Raw genomic sequence first — 27,692 nt, 5'->3', positions numbered from 1 at the left:
ACATCGAAGGTGCAGCGGCACGTCCGGGCGCCAGTGCATGAGTTCGCAGTGCCTGGCCGGCGCTTTGTCCATGTTCACGTGGATATTGTGGGAGAAGGTTGGCTCCCTGTCTTCTGTCCCGACGTCTCGCCATGGGGTGGCTCCTGCCCATGTACCGCCAGCACTCAAGGACTGTTGGTATGTTTTTCTGTGCTGCGATGCCCACAGGTCACCTTTGCAGCGCCCATATGATGGTCCCTTTCGGGTGCTGCAGCGTGGGCCTACTACTTTTGTTTTGGACGTGGGTGGTCGGCGGGAGACTGTGTCTGTGGCTCGTTTGAAGCCGGCCCATTTGGACCTTGAGGAGCCAGTGCGGGTGGCACAGCCTCGTCGTCGGGGGCGTCCGCCGTCCCGGTTGCTCCCGAATTCATCCGTACCGGGCGCGTCCCCTGTGCGTGGGGAAATATGCACGAGGTCCGGCCGCCTCATTCATATTCCCGTTCGGTTCCATGGCTCTGGTTCTGGGGGGGGGGGGGGGGGTCCTGTGGCGGTCCCTGGTGGTGAGCCACTCGTGGTGCGAACCCTCGGCTCAGCGGGGGTGGGGCCATGGCACTTAGAATGGGGAGGAGGGGCAGATGTTAGTGGAGTTCCAGGAGGAGTTGAACTGGTTGGTGGGTTGGGGAGCTGTATGGTGCTTGAGGAATAAAGAGAACTTCGCTTGACACGTGTCTCGCTTCATTGGCTTTGCTTGATACTCATGTCCCGCTTCAGAGGGGTAATTTACTGTATTGCATTTGCTCGGCCGTTTCTGGACATTTTTCACTTTATCATATCATATCATATCATATATATACAGCCGGAAACAGGCCTTTTCGGCCCTCCAAGTCCGTGCCGCCCAGCGATCCCCGCACATTAACACTATCCTACACCCACTAGGGACAATTTTTACATTTACCCAGCCAATTAACCTACATACCTGTACGTCTTTGGAGTGTGGGAGGAAACCGAAGATCTCGGAGAAAACCCACGCAGGTCACGGGGAGAACGTACAAACTCCTTACAGTGCAGCACCCGTAGTCAGGATCGAACCTGAGTCTCCGGCGCTGCATTCGCTGTAAAGCAGCAACTCTACCGCTGCGCTACCGTGCAGTTAAATGACATTCTGGCCTTCCATCACAGTGAGGAGGGGACTGGAGGAGACTCACTGTGATGGATGTTTCTTCTTTTTTTTTTTGTGTTTTGTGTTGGTTTGTGGTTGTGTATTTATTGCTTACTTTATTGCTCTTACTGTTGGTCTGTGGGTGACGAAATCTCGCCCAAAAGACTTGTTTTTTGGATGACAATAAAGGTAATTCTGATTCTGATTCTGAGAAAGGGCCAGAGCAGACTTTATCTGCTAAGAAGACTCAGGTCCTTTGGAATGCAGGGGGCACTCCTAAGAATCTTCTACAACACGGTGGTTGCATCGGCCATCTTCTATGGAGTGGTCTGCTGGAGCAGCAGCATCTCAGCGGCGGAAGGGAAGAGACTCGACAAGCTGGTCAGGAAGGCCAGCTCTGTCCTGGGTTGCCCCCTCGACTCAGTGCAGGTGGTGGGAGAGAGGAGGATGATGGCAAAACTAACAGCGCTGCTGGACAACGACTCCCACCCCATGCAGGACACTGTCACTGCACTGAGTAGCTCCTTCAGTGACAGACTCCTTCGCCCCAAGTGCGTGAAGGAGAGATATAGGAGGTCCTTCCTTCCTGCTGCTGTGAGACTGCACAACCAGCACTGCTCCCAGCAGACGAGTCAACAATAACAGCTAAGAACACACAGAAAACTGATGACAATTTATGTATCTTTTATTTATTTATAATGAATGATCTCTTGCTCTCTGGATATCCACTTTGCTGCTGTAACACTGTAAATTTCCCCGGTGTGGGACGAATAAAGGAATATATTATTATTATTATTATTATTATTAATCTGACGCCTAATTCTAATGAGCAAATATATATGGAAATATATATCGAAACTGGATAACTTGACGCGAAAGATCATAAGGTCATACGGAATTGGAGTAGATTTAGGCCTTCCGGCCCATCAAGTCTACTCCGACATTTAATCACAGCTGATCTTTCTCTCCATCCTAACCCCATTCTCCTGCCTTCTCCCCATAACCTCTGACACTTGTACTAATCAAGAAAGGATGAACAGATCTGAAAAATAAAACAGATTAAAATCAAATGTGAGAAAATTTTAAAAATAAAAATGTTGGAACTAACTAGTCATCAGTTCTGAGGAGAAGACAAATTATAAATTCATAAGTTCATAAGTTATAGGAGAGGAGTTAGGCCATTCGGCCCATCAAGTCTACTCCACCATTCCATTCTTAGTTTCATTACGGTGCGTATCTTGTGATGGAAGAGAAGAAAGGAAAGTTCTATTTAACTGATGGGGTTTTCCTATCCGCAGGACTGGCCAAAGTGTTCGACAGCAATTTTGTATTTTTACAGTATAAGCGCAATTGTAATGTAGGGATGGAGGATACATCCTTAAAGTGTCATCTTCACAATAGCTGATTAAACCATTTTGTGTTTCCAGCAGTCATAGTTTTTAATGCGGCGTTTTAGTTCATTCCACTCAGTGAAGACGGTATGGAGTGCAGTCGATGAAGACATAATGGAGCATAGATGGCAGCCGATGGCAAGCTGCCCTGCACTCATCTCCACTTTAAATATAAGTTTACTCAAAGAGGCCATGTATGGGATTGCTGGCCCAATCTCTCAGGGTGTCAATGAGGCTTAAAAATTAAGAAGAAAAGTAGGGATTTAACTGACGTCTCCATCAGGGACTCAATGGTGTGAAGGTTGTCACATATTCCGAGGCATTATCTTCATCCTCCCAGCCAAATGAAAAACAAGCCATCTTTTCCGCTGTGAAATATAAAGCTACTCTTTGTCCAAACGCTTAGAATTTTTAAAAAATCAAGTCTCGTCAAGTTCATTGTTATCTGCACAAATATGGTGAGATCCATATGGAATAAAAATCTTGCTTGTAGCAACATCACAGATGCATACACCCAGACAAGTACAACGCACATAAATTATACATCACTTATATATACATTGCATAAGGTAGTATAAAAAGAGACTGAAAAAAATCAAAGACATTAGCGAAGATATAACTGGAATACAAGTGTGTACAAAAGGAACTGCAGATGCTGGTTTATACTGAAGACAGACACAAAATGCTGGAGTAACTCAGCGTGATCAGGCAGCATCTCTGGAGAAAAAGGATGGGTGACTTTTCGGGTAGGGACCCTTCTTCAGACTCGAGCATGTCTTTGGTAGTGCTAGAGGCGGTCCATGGTGTTGCTTTGCCGAGATAGGAATACTCTCCTCTGACAACCCACTAATGAAAACTAGCTCGAGACCAGCATGACGGCGCAGCGGTTAAGTTGCTGCCTTACCCAGGTTCAATCCTGTCTGTGCAGAGTTTGTATGTTCTCCCTGTGACCGTGTGGATTTTCTCCGGGTGCTCCAGATTCCTCCCACACTCCAAAGATGTACAGGTTTGTAGGTTAATTGGCTTCAGTAAAAATTGTGAATTGTCCCATGTGTGTATAGGATAGTGCTGGTATACGGGGTGTTCGCTGGTTGGCCTGGACTTGGTGGGCCTGAAGGGCCTGTTTCTGTGTTGCATCTCCACAGTCTAAAGTCTCTCGGCTTCCCATTTTCTGAAGTCACTGGCTAGTTCTTGACGATGGGCAAGAGGTTGTTGATGCCGAGCGCTGTGTAACCGTGCTGGTGCGGACCTGGGCGCCGGCGCTGAGCCGATCAAAACCAAGCTTGGCCGGTGTTTGCCGAGAACAAGGACGAGCCTAGCGGCCGAAGTGACTGCCGAGAACGAGGATGGACTGGACAAGAACAAGGGACGGGCACGGGCCCAGTGTCTGACAACAACGAAGATCCATCGGTTGCCGAGAGAGGTTGAGTAGGCTGGGCCTCTATTCCTTGGAGTGTAGGAGGATGAAGGGCGATCATATGGAGGTGTATGAAAATCATGAGAGGAATAGATCAGGTAGATGCACAGTCCCTTGCCCAGAGTAGGGGGATCAAGGACCAGAGGACATACTATAGGTTCAAGGTGAAGGGGACAAAATTTAATATGAATCTGAGAGGTAATATTTCCACACAATGGGTGGTGGGTGTTTGGAACAAGCTGCCAGAGGAGGAGGTCGAGGCTGGGACCATCCCAAAGTTTAAGAAACAGTTAGATAGGTACAGGTTTGGAGGGATATGGACCAAACGCAGGCAGGATTGAACAGGTTTGGAGGGATATGGACCAAATGCAGGCAGGTGGGACATGTGTAGCTGGGGCATGTTGGCCGGTGTGGGCAAGTTGGGCCGAAGGTCCTATTTCCACACTGTATCACTCTATGACTCTTTGACTCTAACAAAGACCCAACGGCCACATGAGGGGAAAGCCTGGAGACCCGAAGACCAGAGAGTCAAGGAGGGAGCCACTGGCGGCGACGGTCATGAGGAGTGGTGAATCTGTGGAAGTCATTGCCATAGAGGACTGTGGAGGCCAAGTCAGTGGATATTTTTAAGGCAGAGATAGATAGATTGTTGATTAGTGTGGGTGTCAGGGGTTATGGGGAGAAGGCAGGAGAATGGAGTTAGGAGGGTGAGATAGACAAGCCATGATTGAATGGTGGAGCAGACTTGATGGGCTGAATGGCCTAATTCTGCTCCTATCACTTATGATCTTATTGGTGGGAGAGAGACCGGGGGCCTTGCCTCCAGCGCCTTCAGGGTCTGCTGCAGGAGGTGCCCCCGGAACACAGGTGGTCGGCAGAGGAGAGGGAGGTCGTGCCGGGCTTACCTAGGCTCACCTGGATCGGGGGCACTCCATGACTTCCAACAGGTGGACTGCACTTTTGACAGTTTGTGTTTTCTGTGTTTTTTATCTTTTCTTTTTCTTTACGCGGCGCCAAGATTGTGGCGACTGTGCATTTGTGGTTGTGTGAAGGAATTTCACTGTGCTGTGGAAACGTGGCAATAAAGAACCATTGAACCATTGATGCAGCACCTCTCAGCCAGGTGTTGAGAAGATCATGCGTGATAGGAGTGGAATTAGGCCATTTGGCCCATCAAGTATACTCCACTATTCAATCATGGCTGATCTATCTCTCCCTCCTAACCAAATTCTCCTGCCTGCTCTCCATAACCCCTGACACCCATGCTAATCAAGAATCTGTCTATCTCTGCCTTAAAAACATCCACTGACATGGCCTCTAAAGCCTTCTGTGGCAAAGAATTCCACAGATTCACCACCATACAGCATTGCCACTTTCATTTCACTGCACATCGTGTATGTGTATGTGACAAATAAACTTGACTTGAATTGACATCTGACTGAAGAAATTCCTCCTCGTCTCTTTCCTAAAAGAACGTCCTTTAAATCTGAGGCTATGACCTCTAGTCCTAGACTATCCCATCCTCTCCACATCTACTCTATCCAATACTATCTCTCTATCTCTATCTTTCTCCTGTATGCTGACTCATCACCTGCTGCGATTCACCGAACAGCAGGGGTGTCATCGGCAAATTTGGAGATGGCATTTGACCAGTGCTTCACCACACAGTGATGCTGTAAAGATCACGCTGAGTTAAGAAGAATGAGGGGGACCTCGTTGAGACATGAATAGTGAAAGGCTTGGAGGGGGAGGGGAGTCAGACTCAGTCTACACCACCACGGAAGGGGGAGGAGTGGTAAACTTTGATAGCCACAGGGAAGAAGGCTCTCCTGTGGCGTTCTGTCCTGCATCTTGGTGAAGGGGATGAATCTGAATCTGGAGCCGTTCTGGATCATCGGGATAACAGGAACATGTACGCCTGACTGTTCAATGAATACAGGTCGCCTTTCAACGCAATCGTCCCCTCCAATAAAACCAAACTAAACTTAACTAAACTAAGTTAAAATAAACTACTAAACTAACGGAGTGGAGAGCATCTGCTGTTGATCTATTGTGTTTAGAGGCAAATTGATGCAGGTCATTCGTGAATTGATTCATGCCTTAACCAAGCTCTCAAAGCACTTCTTTGCAGTGGATGTGAGTGTTCTTCTGGCTGGATGATATTCGGGACAAGTAGCAACTTCAGAGCGCAGAGGCGAGAGGTTGACGATGTTCCTGAATACTTCATTCATTTGGCCCATACAGGTATCTAGCACTTGACCAGCTATGTTGTCTTTGTGTGGGTTTACACTCTTGACCATAGAGATGTCAGGGACAGTGTAGACACAAAATGCTGGAGTAACTCAGCGGGCCAGGCAGCATCTCTGGAGAAAAGGAATGGGTGAAGTTTCGGGTCGCGACCCGTCTTCAGACTGATGTCAGGGGAGTGGGCGGGATAGAAATAGTCGGAGACAGTAAGACTGGTGGAAGAATTGGGAAGGGGGAGGAGATGGAGAGAGAGAGGGAAACAAGGGCTATTTGAAGTTAGAGAAGTCAATGTTCATACCGCTGGGGTGTAAGCTAACCAAGCGAAAAATGAGGTGCTGTTCCTCCAATTTGCGCTGGGCCGCACTCTGACAATGGAGGTGGCCCAGGACAGAAAGGTCAGATTGGGAATGGGAGGGGGAGTTGAAGTGCTGAGCAACCGGGAGATCAGATAGGTTAAGGCGGACTGAGTGGAGGTGTTCAGCGAAATGATCGCCGAGCCTGCGCTTGGTCTCGCTGATGTACAGGAGTTGACACCTGGATACGGTAGATGAGGTTCGAGGAGTTGCAAGTGAATCTCTGCTTCACCTGGAAAGACTGTTGGGATCCTTGGATGGAGTCGAGAAGGGAGGTAAAGGGACAGGTGTTGCATCTTCTGCGGTTGCTGCGGAAAGTACCTGGGGAGGGATGGTTTGGGTGAGAAGGGATGTGTTGACCAGGGAGTTGCGGAGGGAACGGTCTCTGCGGAAAGCAGAAAGGGGTGGAGATGGGAAGATGTGGCCAGTAGTGGGATCCCGTTGGAGGCGGTGAAAATGTTGGAGGATTATATGCTGTATGTGACAACTGACGGGGTGGAAGGTGAGGACAAGGGGGACTCTGTCCTTGTTATGAATGGGGGGAGGGGGAGTAAGAGCAGACCTGCGGGATATCGACGAGACCCTAGTGAGAGTCTCATCTATAATGGAAGAGGAGAATTCCCGTTTCCTAAAGAATGAGGACATCTCCGATGGCCTTGTATGGAAAACCTCAACCTGGGTACAGATGCGGTGCAGCCGGAGGAATTGGGAGTAGGGGATAGAGTCTTTACAGGAAGCAGGGTGGGAAGAAGTGTAGTTGAGATAGCTTTGGGAGTCAGTGGGTTTGTAATAGATGTCAGTCAATCGTCTGTCTCCTGTGATGGAGTCGGTGAGATCTAGAAATGGCAGGGAGACGTCGGAGATGGTCCAAGTGAATTTGTGTGCAGGATGGAAATTAGTCATGAAGTTGACGGAGTCAGTGAGTTCTGCATGGGTGCAGGAGGTAGCACCGATGCAGTCGTCAATGTAGCGGAGGTAGAGTTCGGGGAGAGGGCCAGTGTATGCCTGGAACAGGGATTGTTTGACGTACACCAACAAAGAGGCAGGCATAGCTAGGGCCCATGCGAGTGCACATAGCTATGCCTTGGATTTGCAGGAAGTGGGAGGAGTTGAAATTGTTGAGGGTAAGGACCAATTCTGCAAGGCGGAGGAGAGTATTAGTAAATGGAAATTGGCTGGTTGAGGAGAAATGGAGGGCTTTGGTGGGGGATGGAGGTGGGGGATGAAAGTGTAGAATGACTGGACATCCATAGTAAGGATCAGGGAGTGGGGGTCTGGAAAACGGAAGTCATTGAGGAGACGAAGGGCGTGTGAGGTGTCTTGGACTTAGGGAGGGAGGGATCGGACCAGGGGGGATAAGATGGAGTCAAGGTATGTTGAAATTATTTCGGTGGGACATGAACAAGCAGAAACAATGGGTCTGCCAGGACAGTTCTGTTTGTGGATTTTGGGGAGAAGATAAAATCAGGCCATGCGGGGCTGGGGAACGATAAGGTTGGAGGCTTTAGAGGGCAGAGAGCCGGAAGTGATGAGATTAAGGCCTGGTGCTCGTCTGTGGGGTCATGGTCCAAGGATAAGTAGGAGGAGGTGTCTGAGAGGTGTTGCCTGGCCTCAGCCTGGTGGAGGTCAGCACGCCAGACTACCCTTGTCGGTGGGGTTTGATTATCAAGTCGGGGTTGCTGCAGAGTGAGTGGAGGGCTGAATGTTCGGGGGGGAGAGGTTGGAGTAAGTCAGGGGAGATGGCCAGCTGGGGGAGTCCAAGAGGAGGGGGTCCGGTGGAGACGGGAGAAGGGGGTCATCACCGGGTGGTGAGGTCTCCTTCCCATAGTAAAAGGCGCGGAGACGATGGAAGAAGAGCTCTATGTCATGGCGGACCCTTAACTCGTTGAGGTGGGGGCGGAGGGGAACAAAGGTGAGGCCTCTGCTGCAGACAGACTGGCACAGTTGCTGGTGGAGACCGCAGGGGTCAGCGGGCGAAGCGTCGGTAGTCCTGGTCAGCGGATGGCCGGGGTGGTGGCGAGGTTCGGCTGCCGTGGCCCCGGGGAGTCGGCAGCAGCGGCGGTTGTGGCTCGGGGGAGGCGGTAAAGGTCGACAACGGCGGTGACAGCCTCGTTGGTCCGGGCCTGGGATCGGCCAGGAAGGCGGTGAGTGTTGGCGCTGTTCCTCTTGGCAGCAATGGCCGTCATGGGTCTCGGCCTCGTGGTGTTCGGGCAGGTGGTGCGGACCAGCGGGTGGAGCCCCGGGCCTGAGGGTGGTCGAGTCGAGGAGTGCCGGTGGAGGGAGACACAAAATGCTGGGGTTACTCAGCGGGACAGGCAGCATTTCTTTTTTTTTAATATTTATTTTTATTGAAGGAAAGATACAATACGAAAAACGTAATGCATTACATTCCCCTCCATTTTGTTCTTTATATATAACAACAAAAATAACCCTCACCCACCCTCCCTGGACACCCCTTTGCAGCTGATGTGTTCACAATATATCATATCACAAATACAAAAAGCACAATTTGACAGCAAAACCTCTACATTCTTCCAAGGCGCAGGCCCATACATATCTACAACATGTCAGATGGTTCAGGATTCTCTCGTTCATTATGCATCAGCATTTCTGGAGAGATAGAATGGGTGTCGTGTCGCGTCGAGACCCTCCGACTCTACGACCATGTCTTAACCCAGAGGGAGGGAGCGGTCTGGAGGCGGGCAAGTTTGCGATGCTTTGTGGAGTCCAGGTAGGAAAGGAAGCGTTTGTTGTGGGCGTGGATCTGCCGCTGAATGAAGTGCAGTGTGGGTCTGTTGCAGGTGTATCAGGGACTGTGGTATGTGTGTCATTGCTCTCCATTCCCAAGCCTGCACAGTTATCGTTTAGCTCATCTGAAAGTGATGTATCAATACCGCACACGCTATCTGGCTTTTCTTTGTAGGACTTGATAGCGGGCAAGCCCTGCAATATAGCTGACGTTATTGACAATAGTTCTATTGACTTTGTTATTGACTTTTAAAACACTCGGAAGGTATTTTCATAATAATGGGACTCAACTGCATTGGTAAGTCAAAATCAAACTCCAATGTATCAGGATCGTGTGTCAGTAAAAATAAACTGTATAAACTTTTGTGGTGTGCATATTTGTGTACGTAGTCAAAATACATTGTAGCAATTACAAATCAACCAATGTGATTCATGTTAGGTATTTATGCTGATTCAGCAAGCATTTCCAGTGCATGTTTAGGAATATGATTAAGCATAAAATGTACTGCATCTGCTTTTTGTTGTTATCATTATACCATAAAATATTCATGAGATTAATTTGGGAGGTAATTTATAGCAGAAATTGCAGTCATACTGTAGCTATGAAAATAACATGGATAGGACAAGTTTGGAGGGATATTGACCAAGCGCAGGCAGGTGGGACTAGTGTAGCTGGGACGTGTTGGCCGGTGTGGGCAAGTTGGGCCGAAGGGCCCGTTTCTACACTGTATCACTGTATAACTCCATAACTCCAGGCCTTGCAGCAGCCTGGGGATCAATTGGACCGGACACCGTTCCAGGAGGCGGGGTGCTTGGATCAGACACAGATTGCAGCGGCACGGAGTGGTGGAGCAGCGGTGGAGGACCTTGGCAAACATCACCTGGCCAGGCTGCACCCTTCACCACCAATGCAGTAACGCCTCCAGGAACTCCGAAACTTGAAGGATGCAAGATGGCGCTGGAATGAAAGATGAAATGATTGAATGAATCAATTAATTAATTGATTATACTTTGAGGGGTGGTTGGAGAACAAAGGTGGACTCGGTGCAGGGGAACAGCCGTGACGGGGGGGGTCAAAGAAGGACCTGGAGTGGGATACTTTGTAACTTTGCCGGCGCCCTTTATGTGGTGACTCTTTGCATACCTTGGGTATATCACTATGACCTGTCACATGTGACAATAAAGTATCATTCAAGATGCCACTAGAAACACGGTGACTTGTGTACTACCACAGTATAATTTACTGTTCTTACATTCTTGTACTTAAGTATGATTGTGCTTATGTCTCCTAAGATTTTTACTGAACTGTATGCAAACATTGATTTTAACTGCACCTTGGTACATCTGACAATGAAGAACCATTGAACCATTGAACACTGAGTGTCAGCAAACTATTCAAGTATCTGGGCACAATGGATAATTCAAACCAATCCTTATTCAAAGCTTTTAAAAATATATTACATTTTCAACAGTGGTTACAGGATAATAATCATTTGTAGCAACTCCAGTAAAGTTGCTTCCTGATTAAACTGACAAAACATCTCAACCCTAAAAATGTTTCAGCTGAGATTACTTCATTTTAAATAGTCAGAGAGTCCAACTGCCCTGCTTCAAGCACTTGATGTACTTACTCAGTCATCAGCTGCAATCCAAAAAATCACTTTGTTTTGCATGGAATAAAGACAATGTTGATAGATACAGCTGAGACAGCATTTCAAGACCATAAGACATTACATTATAATCTCACGGATTAAAATATGACTTGACCATTCATTAAAATCACATTGTTATGCTCTGACCTCAAAACCTCTCTTATCCATTTGATTTTGTTTATTTGTTTATAAGACTATGTAATCTTAGACTTATTTGAATGTATGATGCAATTATTTTATTCTTGCATCAGTAGCAAGCTGTGATTTAGAAATAATTTCTTCATTCATTTTACTTCAACAATCATTTGAAATGTTTGTTCACCCAGATGATCGGCTTGAATTCTTCCTCTTTCTTGTCCTAATCATCTTCTGAGTCTAGCCTTTCCTCTCTCTTTGGTCTGCACTGATTTTAAAAGCACGTCCCCTTGCTTGTCTCCGGTTGTACTAGGATAGGAAATTATAAGCTGAGAGAGTGGTAGGGTTGGACATTATTACAGGGGTAATCTTGCAGAAAGACCTAAATAGACGATTTGAGTCATAAAGTCATTCAGCGTGGAAACCGGTCCTTTGGCCCAGCTTGTCCACACCGACCAACACATCCCATCTACACTAGTCCCACCTGAGTTCGGCCCATGGGTGCGGGGGGAGGAGAGGGGAAGTTTTGTTGCCTCCATCACAGTGAGGGGGTGTTTGGAGTCACTGTGATGGATGTTTGTGTTGGGGTCGTGTGTCCTGTGTTCTTTTCTTTTTTGCTGTGTCTTGTGACTGCTGAAATTTCGTTCGGTGTTTGTGCCGTATGACAATAAAGTTTTGTTATGTTATGTTATGTTATGTTATAATCCCTCTAAACCTATCCTATCCATGTACATGTCCAATTGTTTCTTAAACATTGCGTAAGTCCCCTCGCCCCTATGTAGTTACAGGGGTAATTCCGTGCATCGGAGAGGGATGGTGAGGGGGAGAGGGGTGTTGAGGTACTAGGGAACGTAGGGAAATGTGCACATTTGCAGCTCAGACAGTTTGGAGCTTTAGTAGCGTGGAGAGGCATGGGGAAGGAGGAAGAGGAGGCATTGCTTCAAAGTTCATTAATTTGGGACTTAATATTCTTCATTGGCCAGCACCACTTATTCAATGACCCCAGGGAATGGAGTGACTAACTAGTTACTGAAACAACGCATTTTCTTGTAAAAAATATTCTTTAACCGAGAAGCATGTCATGGCTTCATTGTAGAAGTAACCTAAAATTGTTAAAAATATATCAGAACCAAGCTACATTCATTTGTCAAAAATGTTAAATGAATACGTTTATTGCGACTTCATTCATGCTGTTAAATTATTTACTCGTCCTAAGACCAAACAAAATAATGCATTACTTAGGCCTGAGAACTAGCTTATATGAAAGTATCAAATATACATAAAAATTAGACAATCAATATGAAACTTGAGATGGGCAACTGTAGTACGGTTCATCTCCAGAAAATCACCAAAGAATATAAGTACAAACCATTAAGTAGTCAATAAATGTCACAGAATATCAAACAAAAGTAGCATTACAGTGATTTAAAATGCATAGTCCTCCCTGCTAAATCCATATATTGATGTTTCCAGTGGTTACATTCTCTCAATGTTTCTAATACAATGCATTCAGCAAATATAAATCTGATCTGGGGAGTTCTGAGCTTGCATGCCTACATAATGTAATTTAGCAAAAAATGCCTATGAGAAAACTTTGAAAATGAAGGCAAATCAATGTTTGCTTTTTGAACAAATGTAATGTCAAAATGTGGTTGCCTCAGTGAAGTCAGTCATCAAACCTGTTAGTTTTCCTTCCAATGGTCTTTGTTAGGCAATAACAGTTTATTGGTGTGGGTTCCAAAGGCAATTTGTCACAGAAGTCATTTGTTCTCTGTGTGCTTTTAGGAAGTCAGTCTTTCGATGGATGGCACAGTCATGACTGAAACCTGCTCCCTGCCTAACATCTGCACCAGATAGACACAAAAAGATAGATGCAAAAACCGAGGAAAGCGCAGGACAGGGACAGATCCTTCAGCTCACGGTATTTGTGCATCTTAAGCCTTTCTCTGGTTAAGGTTCTCCATGAAGGCATGCAATTATTTTTAAAGCTTTCTATTAACTTGTAAATGTAAATCTTGTCCCAAGTGACACCTTTACACTATTCACTGTTGTTTAGTTGCAACCTGGACTGCCAACTTGCAAATTGATCAGTGCTAGATTACCCTGATATCTCAGAGCCACTTGACAGGAAATAATTGTGCCACAACTACAAATCTAGCTTGAAAAGCAAAACGGTTTTCTGCCTGTATTCCAAATTTGTATAAACGGCTTAAGAATCCTTACAAATACTCAGTTTGGCAACCAAATTTATATCTTTGCAAAATTGTCAAATGCAATATTCATAAGCAATTCAGAAATTCATTGTAATGGCTGAACATGTTTAGAAGGAAGTTAGTGTTAAAACCTTATCGATATTAAGGTCACGTACTGTAAAAGTTAGTTCTTGAGTTTGCACTGGTTATTTTCCTTAATCTCAGCAACACAGATGTATATGAGTTCTTACTCAACAACCTTATCTTGCTTGGCATTTAGGTAACTCAATTCACAAAATGTCTTTATTACTGGAAAACATTCTTGCATTTCATTTAAGCCAAGCATATATTCTCAATCTTCCAACTTCTTCATTATGTAATTTGCACTTTTTTTTATCGGTACTTTCTTTGTCATTATGCCATTATCTTGTGTACTCTGGTTATTTTTCTCTTGGCGTTACCTGTTATACCTGTGGACGACTTGTACTCATTTATGGTATGATTTTGGACAGCACACAAAAATAGTTTTCCCACAGCATCTTCATAAGTTCATAAGTGATAGGAGCAGAATTAGGGCGGCACGGTGGCGCAGCGGTAGAGTTGCTGCCTTACAGTGAATGTAGTGCCGGTGACTCAGGTTCGATCCTGACTACGGGTGCTGTCTGTACGGAGTTTGTACGTTCTCCCCGTGACCTGCGTGGGTTTTCTCCGAGATCTTCGGTTTCCTCCCACACTCCAAAGACGTAGGTTAATTGGCTTGGTAAATGTAAAAATTGTCCCTAGTGTGTGTAGGATAGTGTTAATGTGCGGGGATCGCTGGGCGGCGTGGACCCGGTGGGCCGAAGGGCCTGTTTCTGCGCTGTATCTCTAAAATTAGGCCATTTGGCCTATCAAGTCTATTCCACCATTCAATTAGGGCTGATCTAACGCACCCCCCCCCCCCCCCCCTCAACTCCATTGTCTTACCATCTGTCCCTAAACCCCTGGAACGCGTACTAATCAAAAATCTATCTTCATCAAGTATTATGGTATACGTGAAATTAATAATAAACCAAACGAAACCGAATCCAATGAGTTCCATGAGAACCTGGGATATAGGTCCTTGCTGGGTTTCAAGGGAGCATGGCTGACATCACCTGGTAAGCTACAAGCAAAATCATCAGCTTTTCCAAAGTCGGATGGCAGATTATTGCAGTTCCATTGAATATCCCTGAAATATGGGGCAAGAGAGGAAGAGGAGAGCAGGGAATAGGAAGGGGAGATTGAAAATGGAGATTGAGGAGGAGGAGGAGGGGGGAAAGACAATAGAGAAAAATGGAACCATTCATGATTTACAGAGTAGAAAACGGAGATCAGAGGAATTTTGATTTGATCCGTACGTCATTCATTTAATTCACTGAAAATGTCATGATAACCGCGAATAAAGTGATACCGTTCAGCTGCACATCATAAACACAAAGACAGTGATTCACAGTAATGAGAGGTGCATCACTTAACATTGCAGCTGCAGTTAGTAGCAGTTCCATAACCTACTGATGTTCATCCTGAATCATAGCCAGAATCCCTCAGAATGACACATGCTGGCTTCAGGCCCCTTACCGTAGTTGGCAACTTTTCAATAGGCTGATTTCTTAGCCCATCTCCTTGGACTCTGGTTTGAATCCACAGCCAATCTGTCTGTGATCCCATAGATCTGGACCAGTTTCCTACACAGGACCTTGCCACGGGCCTAACTGAAATTCATGGGGACTTCATTTTTACCAGTCTCATCATGTATCCTCGATGCCCTCTAATATTAGACATTTCCATCCTAGGATAAAGGTTCTGACTGTCTACCCTATCTGCACCTCTCATAATTTTATATCTTTCTATCAGGTCTCCCCTCATCCAGGAAAAAACAATCCAGGTCTGTCCAACCTCTCCTTGTTGCTAATACCCTCTAGTCCATGAGTCATTCTGGTAAACCACTTGGTTTAGTTTAGTTTAGTTTAGATTAGTTTAGTTTCGAGATACAGCACAGAAACAGGCCCGTCAGCCAACCAAGTCCGCAGCGACCAGTGATCCCCCCACATTAACACTGTCTACACACACTAGGGACAATTTACAATTATACCAAGCCAATTAACCTACAAGCCTTTGGATTGTGGGAGGAAACCAGAGATCCCGGAGAAAACCCACGCAGGCCACGGGGAGAACGTACAAACTCCGTACCGACTGTACTCGTAGTCAGGATCGAACCCGGGTCACTGGCGCTGTAAGGCAGCGACTCTACCGCTGTGCCACCGTGCCCCCCTATAACCAAGCACTCTTTCCAAAACCTCCACATCCTTGTTGCAATGGGGTTACCAGAATTGCAGCAATACTCCAGGTGTGGCCTAACCAAAGTTCTGCATTATTACTTCCTAATGGCCTGTTCCACAAAGCATTCCAAACATATTGCTTATTGTGTTAAGGCTATCTGGTTCCCCCCGCTTTCCGCACCTGCCCACATCTATAGATTACCATTCATCTTTGGAAGAGGATTTGCCCGAAAGCAGGCAGATATCCTCTCAGGTGTGACTGTTCCCTCCACAGAAGAGGAATTGGGTGACGAGTCCAGAATGCAAGAGTATTGTCATAAGGTCATAAGTGATAGGAGTAGAATTAGGCCATTTGGCTCATCAAATCTACTCTGCCATTCAATCATGGCTGATCTATCTCTCCTTCCTAATCCCATTCTCCTGCCTTCTCCCCATAACCTCTGACACCCGTACTAATCAATAATCTATCTATCTCTGGTTTAAAAATATCCACTGACTTGGCCTCCACAGCCTTCTGTGGCAAATAATTCCAGACTCACCACCCTCTGACTAAGAAGTATTGTTGGGCAAGATCAATTGACAAGTCCTGTTGGATTTTCTTAAAATAGTCTGAGTCCCAAGTAATTTTTTTTGTGAGATATAGCAAGATTTAATCAATAAAGATATGCTGATTTCTTTGCAAATAATACTTATGCCAATAACATACTCTTTCTCTTGACTTTAAAGTCTTTCCCATAATTTCCCATGAACATGCATGAGCTTTTAATGAAATATGTTTCTGCAGTGAATAGCAAATCTTTTAAGTTAATAAAAACTGCAGAACGTTAGAAAAACAAAAGAGTGTTCAAATAACGAAAGATTTGTTTCCTTGACAAACAAACCCATCTGTATTGACTTGACATACTGTGATACTTTGTACAAAGCAATATTAATTGCCAGTTGGTACTCTCATCTATTGTAAATTAGGCAGATAACAGGCTTCACAAGGTACATAGATGTCTTCGGTCTGACGACAGAATTTTTTCTTTAAAGTATAACTAATGAAGCTGTGATTTGTGCTTTCTTCAGAGCTTCACGCAAAATGCCAGAGAGACATCTGAAAATCTTTACTGATTAAATTTGTCTGGACGAGCATTCACTCTCTTCACAAATTAACCCAGAAATTAAAATGGTGATTATGCAAATCAGAGTGAATATAAGATCTGAAGCATTAACATTAGAAAGTACTGTAAGCATTAAAAGCTTGGTTTACAAGCCTGCAAACACAGTTCATTAATTTCCCGGTGAGCTTATTCAAGGCGGCACGGTGGCGCAGCAGTAGAGTTGCTGCCTTACAGCGAATGCAGCGCCGGAGACTCAGGTTCGATCCTGACGATGGGCGCCATCTGTACAGAGTTTGTATGTTCTCCCCGTGACCTGCGTGGGTTTTCTCCGAGATCTTCGGTTTCCTCCCACACTCCAAAGACGTACAGGTATGTAAGTTAATTGGCTGGGCAAATGTTAAAAATAATTGTCCCTAGTGGGTGTAGTATAGTGTTAGTGTGCGGGGATCGCTGGGCGGCGTGGACCCGGTGGGCCGAAGGGCCTGTTTCTGCGCTGTATCTCTTTAAAAATAAATCTAAATTAAAAAGAATACATGGAACAAATGTTCTGATCACAATTACTTGGCTTCTCTTTTGGTTTCACATTCTTCTCTGAAGAATTAGCTGAGGGTCAATATTTTTTTTAAGAAACAGCCTTTAAATTGAAAAAAGTAAAGGTTTTTCTTGGATGGTGCAGAAAGATAAATGTTGTCCCGACACGTTGACTGAGGTAATCAGTAGTTTTGGCCAGGTGATGTGGACTTAGAAAAGTGTAGGAGTCCTGCACATTGATTGACCTCTTGATCATTAGGGCGGCACGGTAGCGCAGCGGTAGAGTTGCTGCTTTACAACGAATGCAGCGCCGGAGACTCAGGTTCGATCCTGACTACGGGTGCTGTACTGTATGGAGTTTGTACATTCTCCCCGTGACCTGCGTGGGTTTTCTCCGAGATCTTCGGTTTCCTCCCACACTCCAAAGACGTACAGGTATGTAGGTTAATTGGCTGGGTAAAATGTAAAAATTGTCCCTAGTGGGTGTAGGATAGTGTTAATGTACGGGGATCGCTGGGCGGCACGGACTTGGTGGGCCGAAAAGGCCTGTTTCCGGCTGTATATATATGATGATATGATATATGATGATGATATGATTAGCTTCAAGTAGGTGCTTCAGTTAACCTGCTTTATGAAAGGTCTTTAGAAAGGGGGAGGAGAGAAAGGAAGTTGAAAGAGAGGGACAAAATGTATAGGTAGGATCTGCAGATGCTGATTTACACCAAAGGTAGACACACAATACTGGAGTAACACAGTTGGTCAGGCAGCATCTCTGGAGAGTTTCCCTCTCCTCTGACTCTCAGTCATCTATCCCTCTTCTCTGGAGATGCTGCCTGACCCGCTGAATTACTTCACTTACATTTCATGTTTATCTTCGCTAGAGAGGGGAAAAGGATGATGGGACTGAAGATAACCAGCACCATTGACCAATTGGGTTAGGAAGGGTGGGATGATGATTTGGGGGCAGGAATCGACTGGATAGAAAGGTCAGTGATGGAAGATGAGCTAGAGATGCAATTAGGAAATAGTGATAGTAGGGGTGGTGCTGGTGGTATGTCAGAAGGAGAGTTGAGGTGAAAATTATAAACGGGGTGGAAGTGATGGTTGGGAATGGATTAAGGTGGTGATCGGTGAGTTGATGCGGTGAATGGTGTGCGTGTCGTGCAGTGTTATCAGTTTGGGTTTGCTATGAGGATCAATCGTGAGGGGGGAGGTTTATCAGCGGGGGAGCATCTGAATGGTAGGGGTACATCAGAAGAACAGACGATGGGGGTAAGAGTGATTGGTGAGTGAGAATGTGATCGAGAAGGGACAAGATGGTGATGGATGAGTGGATATGGTGATGGATGAAGGAAGGTGATGATGGATGCGGGAGATGGTGAGGAATGGGCGGTGGTGAATTGGAATAGGGTGGGTGTTGATTGATGGGAAAGGGGTGTGATCTTAATAGGTGGGACGATATTGTAAATGCTGATATGGAATGTGGGTTGGAGAGGAATAATGTTGGGGAGAAGGCGGTAATTGATAAGTTGATGGTGATTGATGGGGATTATAAAGGGTTAGTAGATAAGGGGTGGTGGTGATGGATTTGGGCAGGCAGCAATAGATTTGGATGCATGAGCACTGAGCAATAATTATGGGGGTGTGATGTGCTGATTGATGGAGAAAAGGAGTGATCAGAGGCAGCTCGGCTGATGGGTGGAAATGTCAACGTTGTGATCTATGAGAACAGCTTGTGCTGTCAAATAACTCTTTCCAATCAGCAGACACATTCACGAAGAGTTGAAATATATTTAAATAATGAAAAATTACGCCGAGCATTTTAAGTGCCGCGTAACGTATTTGAAAACATATTTGAAAACATTTTACCTTATGTGTATGAATCATAAACATTAACATTTTAAATATTTTTAATTAAGAAAATCATGTTTCTACGTTTGACCTACATTTACATTTATTTCGATAGGGCTACAATACAAAAACAGGGATGTAATGCCGAGGCTTTATTTGGAGTATTGTGAGCAGTTTTGGGCACAATATCTGAGGAAGGGTGTGCTGGCATTGGAGAGAATCCGGAGGAGGTTTACGAGAATGATCCCAGGAATGAGTGGGTTAACATGTGATGAGCATTTGAAGGCACTGGATCTGTACTCGTTGAAGTTTAGAAAGATGTGGGGGACCTCATTGAAACTTCCCGAAGAGTGAAAGGCCTGGATAGAGTGAATGTGGAGAGGATGTTTCCACTAGTGGGAGAGTCTAAGACCAGAGGCCATAGCCTCAGAATAAAAGGACGCACCTTTAGCAAGGAGATGAGAAGGAATTTCTTTAGTTAGAGGGTGGTGAATCTGTGGAATTCATTGCCACAGACTGATGTGGAAGTCGTCTATTTTTAATGTGGAGATTGACAAGTTTTTGATTAGTAAGGGTGTTGGGGTTTATGGGGCAAAGGCAGGAGAATGGGGTTGAGAAGGAGAGTTAGATTAGTCATGATTGAATGGCAGAGTGGACTTGATGGGCTGAATGGCTTTATTCTGTTCTTGAAACCGATGAACTATGAACTTATCAACCTTTTACTGAATGTCTGTGAATCAACTCAAATGCATGGGTTTGAGCTAGATATGTGAGCCGAGCCTGGTGTAATGATGAACTGAGTCCAGTGCATTAGTTATGGTTGATGTGAAACCAGCATAGAGTCAATGGTGAGATTGGTGGTTGTTGTATGTGACCACTTTTGGGCTTCTAGGGTATTCTGTACCACATTGCAGTCCACAAGTATGAAGAGTTTTTAATACATACTAGACCAAGTGGACCCGTTGGGCCCAAACCTTTCCTGCATTGGTGCAATACCCTCTCCTTCCCCTCTCCCCCTCCCCCTCCCCCTCCCCACTCCTCCCCCTCTCCCTCCCCCTCCCTCTTCACCCCTCCCTCCTCCCCCTCCCTACCTCCTCCCCCCTCCCTCCCCCTCCATCTTCACCCCTCCCTCCTCCCCCTCCCCCTCCCCTCCCCCTCAGGTACAAGCAGATGAGATTGGTTTAACCAGGTCTCATGTTCCGCCCAAACATTGTAGGCCGCATTTTTCCTGTGCCGCACTGTTCTTTGTTCTATGACAATGGGGAGGTGGACATTTGGGAATCCACAGGAACAATTCCTGACCTAAGCATGGATTTGGGAAGTACCGTGTTCAAGATTGTGACTACAGAAGATGCAAACCAGAGAAAGCAATGCCGCAGACCATCAGTGCAATGAGGATGGAGAAGTCTCCTCTTTCTCCAAAATGAAATAAGTCACTTTGCTGAGCCCCTTTGCTCCAGAAACTTTCCCTTGTAGTCCCTTCCATGAGCTCACCACCTCCAACCACAACTCTCTGTTCGGTGCATATCCATTCTTTAACATCATCAGAGTGTGATATTGTAAAATGAATGAGGTTTTCAGTTTTCTGGCTAGGATGAGTAGAAACACAGAAACACAGAAAGAAGGTGCAGGAGTAGGCCATTCGGCCCTTCGAGCTAAACATAGAAACATAGAAACATAGAAAATAGGTGCAGGAGGAGGCCATTCGGCTTTCGAGCCAGCACCGCCATTCATTGTGTTCATGGCTGATCGTCCCCAATCAATAACCCGTACTTGCCTTCTCCCCATATCCCTTGATTCCACTAGCCTCTAGAGCTCTATCTAACTCTCCCTTAAATTCATCCAGTGATTTGGCCTCCACTGCCCTCTGTGGCAGAGAATTCCACAGATTCACAACTCTCTGGGTGAAAAAGTTTTTTCTCACCTCAGTTTTAAATGGCCTCTCCTTTATTCTAAGACTGTGGCCCTTGGTTCTGGACTCCCCCAACATTGGGAACATTTTTCCTGCATCTAGCTTGTCCAGTCCTTTTATAATTTTATATGTTTCTATAAGATCCCCTCTCATCCTTCTAAACTCCAGTGCCCAGTCTTTTCCATCTTTCCTCATATGTCAGTCCCGCCATCCCAGGGATCAATCTCGTGAACCTTTGCTGCACTGCCTCAATTACAAGGATGTCCTTCCTCAAATTAGGAGACCAAAACTGTACACAATAAGACCACAACTGAGCCAGTACCGCCATTTAATGTGATCATCGCTGATCATCCAGAATCAGTACCCTGATCCTGCTTTCTCCCCAGATCCCTTGATTCCATTCCGTTCCGAAGGTCCTACCCTTCCACAATACATTCCCTTCCCATATCATTACTACCTGCCTAATTTCAGGCATGAAAAGATTACGTTGTTGAGAAGCTGAGCATAGTGGCTGTAGATTTCTTTGAATATATTGTTTGTGGTTTTGCCATCTTTGACTCTCATCCAGTGTCCCTGACTGAGGAGGTCAATATTAACAGGTGTTTTCCTTCATGTGAGTCTTTTTTTGGCTGCCGCTGGCTCTAGAAACATAAGTTGTGAACAATGATTTATATCTTGCTGTATACCAAGTTAGTTTAAAGAGGTGCATACATTTCACAGCACAAGCACAAGGCAACTGAGGATTGCTGTTGAATCATTGTTATTTTTTATTGACGATGGACTTGTTACAGCATTTACACAATAGGGTTTGAATAGTTTCACAAATGATGCATTGAGATTCATAATCAAGCAAACTAGTCAAATGTCGCAGGCTTGAAGAAACCTTGTGATTTATAGTTTATAGAGTCACAGAGTGATACAGCGTGGAAACAGGCCCATCGGCCCAACTTGCCCACACCGACCAACATGTCCCATCTACACTAGTCCCACCTGCCTGTGTTTGGCCCTTATCCCTCTAAAACTGTCCTATCCATGTACCAGCCTAAATGTTTCTTAAATGTCGCGATAGTATCTGCGACGTTGCGATAGTGTGTAATAAATGAAATCTTAAATAATGATCGATTCTCACTGGAAATCCAAGATTTTAAAAATATACTGTATATACACTGCATGTGTTTCTGAATATTTTTCAACACAGCCGATTCTTTGACTTGCTCAAGTAGTTGAGTGCTTGATTGCAGAAAGGTCATGGGATCAAGACCTGATGATTGGAGTGATAACCTTGCCTGGTGAATGTTGTCAGCTCTCAGTTGCGGTGCTGAAAGTGAATCACTCAAGAAAAGTGGGTCTGACAGGATAAATAATTTAAAAGTAAAATTTGTATATACCATGTCAAAGAATTCACAGCTATGATGATAATCGTACTCAACTCCACCAATTGTTGCTGTTGAATCATCTCAAAGCATTACACACCTTAAATCATGATGTTCCTTCCAAAACAGAAAGGAACATGGCCAGATTGTTTAGTTTAGTTTGGAGATACAGCGTGGAAACAGGCCCTTTGGCCCACCAAGTCTGCGCCGACCAGCGATTCCTGTACACCAACACTATCCTACACACTAGGGATAATTTACTGGTTTTACCAAAGCCAATTAACTTACAAACGTGTACATGTTTGGAATGTCGCAGCAGATTTCTATGAAATAATTGGAGGTTTTTTTCTGTTCGTGTACTTGGTATTAATTCCAATTCTGTCCTTGTAGTTGGTGAGGTATAAACCAGCTTCAGTCAGACAAATCTTGACCAGACTTCACATTGATGTGACAAAGACTTCTTCTGTACTCCTCACCCTCATAATGAGGGGCCTAATAGATCATGTGTTATTTTGGTGAGAATAGAGCAGCAAATGCTGGAAATATTCAGCCTGTCAGACCACACCTGTGGGAAGAGAAACGCAGTTAACGTTTCAGATTAAAAGACCAATTGTCAGAACTGGAAAGGAGACAAAAGAAGCTTTCTAATTGTAGTATCCCGTGTTTTCTAGGCATTGCTGATAAGAAGACATGAAGTGTGCTGACGAAATCAAAATGATTGGTTTGGCTACTTCTGCCAATATGCCAATACCTTGGCTAATCTAGTTGAGGAAGGCTATGCAAACTTGCATTCTGATAAAATAGCTTTGGGGAACATGATGTCCTATTCAATATATTCAAAGAAAACTGCAGCTACCATGCTCATTTTTTTAGACAGGTGTGTTGTGTTAATCAACAGTTCAGTTTAGTTTAGCGACACCACGCTGAAACAGGCCCTTTGGCCCATCAGCGCCGACCAGCGATCCCCGCACACTAGCACACACTACACACTAGGGACTATTTACAATCTTACCAAGCCAATTAACCTACGTCTTTGGAGTGTGGGAGGAAACTGGAGCTTCCAGGGAAAACCCACGCAGGTCACGGGGACAATGTACAAACTCCGTACATGCAGCACCCATAGTCAGGATCGAACCCGGGTCTCTGGCACTGTAAAGCAGCAACTCTACTGCTGAGCTCATTACTTAGTTAGTTAGTAATCTTGTGTGGGGTCACAGGAAGAATGATGGAATTCTTCATCACGATGGAGAGTGGAGAGTGGGGATGTTTAATGGAAACTAGGCTCCTAAATCTAAACAAATTGTGAGGTGTGAATTGACTATGAAGGGGCGGGGAATTTCATTAAAAGGTATGGCAATGGATAGATAATGTCTGCTGTTTAAGAGCTGAATAAGGAATGATCTGTTCTACATTCCTTTCTGGTGCACAATTCATATATGGAAAAGTGCACCAACCAGAGCTAACAAAAGAAGCTATGGATACTATTAGATAAAATTGCCAGTGAAAGCACCAACCCCAAGCACCAACCAGCCTCCCTTCCATTGACTCCATCTACAGTTCACGCTGCCTCGGCAAGACAACCAGTATAATCAAGGACCAGTTTCACCCCCGTCACTCCCTCTTCTCCCCCTCCCATCAAGCAAGAGGGACAGAAGTTTGAAAACGCGTACCTCCAGATTCAGGAACAGTTTCTTCCCAGTTGCCATCAGGCAATTGAACCGTCCTCTCATCACCTAGAGTGCGGTCCTGACCTCCCATCTACCTCATTGGAGACCTTTGGTCCATCTTCAATCAGACTTTATTGCATTCAATGTTGCATTATATCTTGCATTAAATGCTGTTTCCTTTATCCTTGAAGAAAGCCAATGGAATGTTGGCCTTCATAACAAGAGGAGTTGAGTATAGGAGCAAAGAGGTCCTTCTGCAGTTGTACAGGACCCTAGTGAGACCGCACCTGGAATACTGTGTGCAGTTTTGGTCTCCAAATTTGAGGAAGGATATTCTTGCTATTGAGGGCGTGCAGCGTAGGTTTACTAGGTTAATTCCCGGAATGGCGGGACTTTCATATGTTGAAAGACTGGAGCGACTAGGCTTGTATACACTGGAATTTAGAAGGATGAGAGGAGATCTTATTGAAACGTATAGGATTATTAAGGGGTTGGACACGTTAGAGGCAGGAAACATGTTCCCAATGTTGGGGGAGTCCAGAACAAGGGGCCACAGTTTGAGAATAAGGGGTAGGCCATTTAGAACTGAGATGAGGAAAAACGTTTTCAGTCAGAGAGTTGTGAATCTGTGGAATTCTCTGCCTCAGAAGGCAGTGGAGGCCAATTCTCTGAATGCATTCAAGAGAGAGCTGGATAGAGCTCTTAAGGATAGCGGAGTCAGGGGTATGGGGAGAAGGCAGGAACGGGGTACTGATTGAGAATGATCAGCCATGATCACATTGAATGGCGGTGCTGGCTCGAAGGGCCGAATGGCCTCCTCCTGCACCTATTGTCTATTGTCTATTGTCCTTTAGCTGTGCACTGTCGACGGCTTGATTGAATTCATGTTTCTGCTTCTGCTGTGTGTGGAGCAGACCAGCAAACAGCGCAGCACGTCATTTTCGACTGCGCTGTCCTCCGCCCCCCTGGTGGAGGGGTAGACCTCACGGCCCTCGACAACAGCACATTGCACTGGCTACAGCGCCTGGAGGGCGTTACATAACTTCTGCTGCCTCAAACACAAGAAGAGGAAGAATTCATGGCTGGCTTTTTTCTTTGTCTGCATAGCACACAAACAAAAAGCTTTTCACTGTGCCTCAGTACATCTGACAACAATAAACTAAACGAAAGCAAAGAATGCTTGGGTGCAATTTAGAATTCAGCTAAAAAGGACCAAAGGATTGATTAAGAGAGTAAAAATAGAGCATGGGAGGAATTGTGCAAAGCAGACAGTGAAAGCTTCCACAATTCCGTAAAAGGGAAAACAATAGATTAATAATTACTGATATAAATGGGAGACATTTTCTAATGAGAAACAAAGAAATAGCAAAGTAATTAAACAAATACGTTTTTTGTGGCTTCACAGAAGTGGTAACAAATAACTTCCCAGAAATGCTTGGTACCCAAGAGTATAATGAAAAAGAGAAATTAGTTTAAAGTGCATGCTTGATAAATTAAGGGACTGAAAACTAATAAATCCCCGGTGCCGAATAACCTGCATTTAAACTATTAAAAGAGACAGCCATGAAAATAGTGGATGCAATAGTGTAGGAAAATAACTGCAGATGCTGGTTCAAATTGAAGGTAGACACAAAATGCTGGAGTAACTCAGTGGGTCAGACAGCATCTCAGGAGAGAAGGAATGGGTGACGTTTCGGGTCGAGACCCTTCTTCAGACGCAATATGCAATAGTAGTAATTTTCCAAAATTCTATGTTGTTGTTGTTGTTGTTGTTGTTGTTCGTCCTTCGGGTTCGAAGATGACCATGACTTCACTTTCAGTTGGAGGATTGGTGACTGTGGGTCCGGAAGTGACTGGTGAGGCCAATCTGGGCCTGGAAGGCACGCCCACACGTAGGACACAAGTGGATGGGTGCTGCAGTGGAAGTGTAGGTAGCCCGGTTCTTGCGCGCGGTGCGTTTCCTCTGGGCCTCTGCAGGGCGTCTGTTCTCTGCAGCACGTGTTCCTGTGATGAGCTTACTACGCCAAGTGCTGAGGTTGATGTCCAAGTCTTTGAGGGACACTTTGAGGCAGTCCTTAAACCGTTTCTTCTGTCCTCCTACTGAGTGCTTGCCCTAACACAGTTCTCCATACAGAAGCTGTTTTGGCAGTCGACTCTCGGGCATTCTGATGACATGGCCTGCCCATCTTGCATGGGCTTTCCGTAGGAGGGTGTGGACGCTGGAATTCCGGCTTGTTCCAAGACCTCTGTGTCGGGAATTTTGTCCTGCCACCTGATGTGAAGGAGTCTGCGTAGGCAGCTCAAGTGAAAGTGGTTGAGCTGTTTGGCATGTCTGCTGTAGACAGTCCAGGTCTCACTGGCATAGAGAAGAGTGGTGAGTACCACTGCACGGTAGACCTTCAGCTTGGTGGTAAGGCTGTGTCCTCTCCGCTCCAAAACATTCTCACGGAGTCGCCCAAAGGCAGCGCTGGCCTTGGCAATCCTGCTGTTGACCTCAGCGTCAATGTTCACCACTCGCGAGAGTGTACTACCCAGATAGGTAAAGCTGTCGACTGCCTGTAGATTCTGCCCCTTCACCGTGATGTGTGGTTCCTGGTAGGGCTTTCCAGGCGCGGGCTGGTACATAACCTCAGACCTTTTGGTGCTAATGGAGAGATCAAAGTTGTCACAGGCCTGTGAGAAGCAGTCCATTTCATGCTATATTTTCTGCTCTGTGCTGGCGTTGAGGGCGCAGTCATCAGCAAACAAAAAATCTCTGATGATGGTCTCCTTCACCTTTGTAACAGCTTGCAGGCTCCTGAGGTTGAACAGCCTGCTGTCAGTCATGTACCTGATGTGTATTCCATCCTGGCAGTCACGGAAGGCATCAGTCAGCATGGCAGAGAAGACCATGCTGAAGAGTGAAGGGGCAAGAACACAACCTTGCTTCACGCCGTTTGTCACTGGAAAGGCTTCCGACTCGTCCCCATCATCTAGCACTTTCACCATCATGCCGTCATGGAACTGCCGGACAATTGTGATGAACTTGCTGGGACAGCCAAACTTCTGCATTATCTTCCACAAGCCATCCCTGCTGACAGTGTCGAAGGCCTTTGTCAGATCGACGAAGGTCACGAACAGGTCGCTGTGCTGCTCTTGGCATTTTTCCTGGAGTTGGCGTGCAGCAAATATCATGTCGACAGTTCCACGTCCCGCATGGAAACCACACTGACTTTCTGGAAGGAGACCCTGCTCAAGGTGTTGAATGAGACGGTTGAGCAGAATGCGAGCCAAGATCTTCCCAGCTATGGACAGGAGGGAGATGCCTCGATGATTGTCCATAGACTGTTGTTCCATGGACTATGGAACACATCTTGTAAATTCAAGGGTTTCAAATGTAATCTCACTGTTTAAAACAGAAAGAAGAGATAAAACAGGAGACAACAGACTGGTTTACCGAATCAGTTATTGGAGAATTTGCCGAGTGGTGGCAAATCTGTTATAAAAATCTGATAAAAAGATAACGAGAAATTGGATCAGAAAAATCAACTTGGAATAGGGGAAAGAACAGGATGCTGGGGGAAATCAATAGACCAGGCAGTATTTATGCAGGGAATGAACCAACTATGTTTTGGGTTGGAAATCTTCTACAGACTGATTGGAGTAAGCAAGGGAAAGGAGATAAAAGGGTGCCAGATAAGGA

The sequence above is a fragment of the Rhinoraja longicauda genome, chromosome 3 (assembly GCF_053455715.1).
Source record: "Rhinoraja longicauda isolate Sanriku21f chromosome 3, sRhiLon1.1, whole genome shotgun sequence".
Classification (NCBI taxonomy): domain Eukaryota; kingdom Metazoa; phylum Chordata; class Chondrichthyes; order Rajiformes; family Arhynchobatidae; genus Rhinoraja; species Rhinoraja longicauda.
The sequence above is the reverse complement of the archived record's forward strand: the minus strand, read 5'-3'. Positions refer to the sequence as shown.